Raw genomic sequence first — 6,132 nt, forward strand, 5'->3', positions numbered from 1 at the left:
TTCAAGCCAAGTACAATGGTTACCTCTCACATAACTATGCACACTCACCCACAAGTGTACTGAGCTTACCTGCATGCTTGATTGAGTTGCCTCCTCCCTCAAGCACTTTGGTAGCTCCACGATCCAGGGTGCAAGCCAAGCTCCATTACCGTGCATGAGACAAGAGAAGAAAAGAGAACAAGAAGAAGAGAGGAGAAGCTGGAAAGCTTCTCTACCACACGATCCCTCTCCCTCACTCAAGCACAAGCACAAGCACAAGTAAGAAGAAGAAGAAGAAGAGAAGAAGAGAGCTAGTTTTGGCCACACACAAGAATGAGCTTCTTCATTCACTTTTTGCCTTTTATACAAGTCCTAATCCCCTTTGGGCACCTATCCTTTTTTACATGACCGGCCATTTTAGCCTAGGTCTTCTTTCCTTATTCCCATCCTATTTACATTGTGCCTTCACCCATGCATGTCCACATTTACAAATTGCACAGGAGGGAGCCCGGTGCTCTCTTACAAAAATTTAGGGTGCGCCATTGCATTTAAAATGCGCCTTTCCTCTTTTACGCCTGTCCTGAACTTTTAAGGTTGACCTTGTGATTTTGGCATTTTTTCCTCCTATTTCTTCAGTCGGTAGGGCCATGTTTTTCCGCTTTGCAGTGCATCTTTTAAAATTTCTTTGTACTAGGGTTAACAAAAGTTAAGGTTAAGATGATCTTTTTAGTATTCTTGTAGATGTGTTGGCTATATTAGATTAACACTTGAAGCAAGGTTGGATACTTGTTTGGCATTTCTTTTCATGTAACTCCTCATGCAAAGTGGTTCTGTTTACATGACAATAGTAGATGTGGATTAGTCAACCTTGAGAGTGACTATATGTATGACATAGTCGACATAGGAGATGTCATGCGACTTTCATTTCAAAATGGCTCTACCTTCACACTTAAGAATGCACAACATGTGCCTAAGCTTAGAAAGAGCTTGATCTCTATTGGTCAACTTGATGACTTGGATATTCCACTACCTTTGATAATTAGTCATGGAAAGTCCAAAAGGCCTTATTTGTTGTAGCCAAAGGAGCAAATTGTGGAACCTTATATCCTCCTAATGTATTCATTGTAAAAGATCCCGTAATTGTAGTGATCAAGCAACGAAGTTATCTTTGTGGCATCACCAAGTATGTCATATTTCTATGAAAGGAATGGAAATGCTTCCTTGTTTAGATTACTTGTCAAATTTCACTTTTTAAAATTTTCTATATGTTAGCATTACATGTATGGTAAACATGCTCATCCAACCCATGAGAGGAACTTAAATAGAGAAAAGAGTAATCCACTTGACTTAGTATATAGTGATATATGTGAGCCTGTGTCTACAAGGCCACTCGAGGGGGGGACAGTGGGGATTCTATTTGATTGTGTTTATTAATGATGTGAGTAGGAAAGGGTAGCTTTTCCTTATGGCTAGAAAAGATTATGCATTGTCTTGCTTCCATAAAATTTTGGTACTTGTACAATATTGGTCTAGAAAGAGCTTAATGTGTTTTGGGATTGATCATGGTGGAGAGTATGTCTCTCACAAATTCAAAAATTTCCATGAAGTGTGTTAACATCAAGAGGGAGCTCATTGCACCTAGTGATATTGCACAAAATGGTGTGGGAGAATGTATGACCAGGACTATTAACGAAGGGTACTAAGAATGCTATCAAATACTAGTCTTACTCAAGGTTTTTGGACTAAAATTATGGCGATGGCTATATGTTTGATAAATAGGTCACCAAATACTACATTAGATTGTGGCATTCCTAAGGAGGCTTGGACAAGTAAGAAGCCTTCATACAATCATTTAAGAGTGTTTGGATGCAAAGCTTATGTGCATGTCCTAAAAGAGAAGTGTAGTAAGTTTGAGTTACAATCAAGAAAATGCATTTTTATAGGCTATGGATAGATTTGTAAAATGAATTACTACCTTTTGGGATTTAGAAGCTAGGAATATCACATGTAGCGCTCATGAGATTTTCGATGAGAAAAATGCATGAATAGCCCCTCAAGGAGGTGGACGAAATAAGAGTTAATTTCCAAGGTGCATTGCCATCTATTGTATTGTCATAAAAGGGAAAATCTCGGTGTATTGAGTGTGTAGAGAGAGGGCTTAGGTGGTGCTTCTACTAGTGAGTAAGGAGTAGACATTTGTTGAGTAGCAAGTTGAGAGCCCTGCGATGTATCATGAAGAAAGAATAGAGGTTGAAGTTCCCACTTAAAATCAATCCATTACATTATAGAGATTTAATCATGTCTCTCGTCTCCTTAAGAGACTTCAACTTGGGGTTAACTATGTGATGTTAACAAATAGCGGGGAGCCATCTTGCTACAAAGAGGCCATATATGTTTGGTAGACAATGGCTTCAAGCAAGAGAAAGGTGTGGATTTTGATGAGATATTTTCCCATGTGTTGAAAATGATTGCTCTTCGTGCTATGCTTACCTTAATGGCTAAAGGGAAGACATGGACCTTATGCAGTTGAATGTAAAGACAACATTCTTACATGGTGACCTTCATGTTGAGATAACCTAAAGAAGAGTCTTTTTGGTTTAGAGCAGGCCCCACAAGGATGGTATAATAATCTTGATGCTTTTACATTGTCACAAGGATACAAAAGAAGTAAGACATATTGCTCTTTGTATACTCAAAAAGCTAAGGATGGTAGCTTGTAAGTGTGGATCTTATATGTGTGGATGACATGTTGATTGTTGGGACAAACAAGTATGAGATTGATGCCCAAAATAAAAGGTTAATGGAAACATTTGCAACGAAGGATTTGGGACACACTAATCATAATCTTGTATGTACATAATGAAGGATAGAATAAGGGATTACTTCATTGCCTCCATATGTGAAACTTAGTATTGGTGACGATAGTTCCAAATCTAACGTGGAAAATACTAAAATGCCAAGGTCCCTTAGGCAACATGCATGGGCAATCTCGTATACGCAATGGTTGCTACTTGCTTAGACATTGCATTTGTAGTGGTAGTTGCGAGTAGATACATGTCAAATCTTGGTAAGAAATATTGGGAAGTAGTGAAAGGCACCTTGAGGTACTTGAGTGGTACAATGGATATATGCATATGCTTTGGAAAGAGTAGTCATGGTGTACTTGGGTACACAAATGCAGACTATGTAGGCAATGTTGACAACAGAAAGTCTACCACATGACATGTATTTATCTTGTATAGTAGTGCAAGCTCATGGATGTCTTTTTGCATAGACTTGTGGCATTGTGTCTATTACTAAGGCTAAGTATATAACAGCCACCACAGAGGTATGCAAATAAGCTTTATGGTTTACTCATCTAGTGGGAGATTTGGGCCTTAGAGAAGACATGCCATTGTTGCATAGGAATAGCCAGAAGGCCATTATGTTGGCAAAGAATTCTATGTTTACCAAGCATATAGAAGTGAAGTATCGCTTCATTCGTCAAGTGCTTGAGAATAAGCACGTTGGGCTAGTCAAAGTGCATAAAAATGAAAAGCATATAAACTTTCTCACTAAAAGTTTGCCCTTCGAGAAGTTTGCACACTACTAGGACTTAATGAGAAGTAGGTGAGGGCACATCACATATTCTTTTATTGATATATATACTTAAAGACACATTAGCCTTTAAATGGGAGGTCGTTGAGCTATACACTAATGTGTCTAGCCACCCATGCCACTCACTAACCCTGACTATCCATGTACACACTCATTCTTTATGTGTTGAGTGATAAGGCGATAACGTGCTACTCACAAGAGAGCTATTGAGGCACCACATATGCAATGTCTTCACACACACACACACACACACACACACTCTCTCTCTCTCTCTCTCTATATATATATATATATATCTCTCTCTCTCTCTCTCTCTCTCTCTCTCTCTCTCTCTCTCTCTCTCTTTCTGCATTCTCCATGCTTCGTGCACCTCCGTCACCTTACCTCACATACACATACACATAATAGGCCAAGTGGGGGAGGGGGGACAATAGTAGGTGAGTGCAATAGGCATGTGGGGGATGCTACTAAAAAACATTTAGCAAACCTTAATCTACAAAACATGAATGGATCACGCATACTCGTGCATACTCAAAATAGTGAATATTAGCACAACAAGGATCTAGTGAGAATGAACCGGAAGATTAAACAATTTGGAGAAGAAAAGATCCTCTTATAGGTGAGTCAAGTTGGCTAAATATTTTTTTATAGATACATAAAAGATTGGAGTGGAGAGAGAGAGAGAGAGAGAGAGAGAGAGAGAGAGAGAGAGAGAGAGAGAGAGAGAGAGAGAGAGACATGGGAGACAAAGAAGCAAGTGAAGCAAAGTTGCTAAGGTTTGCTTCCTTTGCAATGTTGCTTTGTGGTAGCTTCACATGAAATTGTCACAAAACGGCCTAACATTCCTTGTGTGCTTTGTAGTTGCAAACTATTATAATTGTTTGATAGTGGTGGACAACATTAGCAAAAAACATCAAAATTACACTAAGTTATTAACTTGGAGCATTGCCATGGGAGAAAGACATCATTACTAATACCATGAGAACAAGGAAATCCCAACAACAAGGCTTTAGATTGCATGTTGCAGGTTGACACATAGCTATCACTTACACAAGCCTTTTCTTCAAGATATGCACTTTCAGTTGAGGATAGAAGTGTTTGGTAATAAGATGAGATTTGTTTCATTTGATTGATTGTGATTATTGAATGCCTTTGGCCCTCATGAGTGTAGACAACCACTTTGAGGAGCTTTGCATAGAGGCTACAATTGCAAATGAGACAATGAACTTATCAACTTGGATTCAAAGGTATGCAAACAACACACAAGGTGCCAATGAGATAAAAGTGATATTGGATATCAAAGCCATTATGTAGTTTTGTTGACCTTGTGAAGCTCATGTAGAGCTTTAAATGACAACTAGGTTTGTACTCGGCATGTGAAGAAGCTAGATGAGATGCCATACAAGCATACGCATTAGTCTTACTTATAAGAAGGTAAGATGACACCATAGAGAGGATTGAGTTTTTACGCTAGATACTATTGATGACTTTGTCTCCCCAGCACATTTTGTGTCTCTTGATTATATGTGTATGTGACATCAAGTTGAAGAAGGCACTTTCTCAAAGCACATAGACAAGGAGGAGGAAGAGAAGGCAATCACGAGGGAAAATTCAAGAAGAATGACTCACGAAGTATGAAATTTAAGAAAAATAGGCTATAACTTACATACTAGTAAGTGATCGAGTGCTTGCATCTGTATACTCATGATATTAGGAGTGCTTTTGGGCTACATAGTGAACTTGGAAATTGCACAATCTCATCACAAGAATCCAAATATTAAAGGTTTAACAATGTAGAAGCAGAAAGATCATGCACATAATGTAAAAAGGAAGAGGCTTATTTAAGTTGCATGTGTTAAAGAACTTAGCTAGTGGTTCCTTTCTCACTTTATGAAGACCTGTCTAATCTTGTCTATAATCATATGATTGGCCAATACTTAAGCACAATTTATATGCTTGCTGTGGCTCCTAACGGGTTGATCCTAAGAAAGTTGTTAGCTTGTCCTTCCTCGCTCGTAACATGCTAATCCTTTAATAGAACCTCTTACTTGTCATCCCTTACTCTTTCATATAGTTTCATTTTGGCTCTTAAAGTTGTTGCTCTTTTAGCCTTGGCTTATTCCTTACTCTTAAAGTAGTTTATCCTTTTCACATTGGCCCTTCCTTGCACTTGCACTCCTGTTGATCCGGCTCTTCAAATGGTTGATCCTTTAGCCTTGCCCTTCCTTTGTCTTGAATACTTGCTGATCTGGCTTTGTGAGATGTTGACTTTGTGGTATAACCTCCTCCTAGTCCTTGGTTTGTTCTGGATGAGTGTTGCATGTTCTCCCCACACTTTTCCTTCCTTTTTTCTACACTAGTGTCACTCTCACCATGCTCTTCCCACCCATGGGATTGCACCAATAGGGGAGTGAAACCCATTAAAGTTGAAAGGGATACATGAGTTGCATGAGGGGCTTTATAGAGCCTCAAACACAAGCTATTGGTGAGGAGGAAATGTGTTTGAAAAAAGGTTAAGTAGAAAAAAATTAATGAAAGAAAAGGGCGGGGGGTGGC

This window comes from Lygodium microphyllum, chromosome 17 (assembly GCF_053477565.2).
Source record: "Lygodium microphyllum isolate KBCC chromosome 17, Lygodium_microphyllum_v1.1.10, whole genome shotgun sequence".
Lineage (NCBI taxonomy): Eukaryota > Viridiplantae > Streptophyta > Polypodiopsida > Schizaeales > Lygodiaceae > Lygodium > Lygodium microphyllum.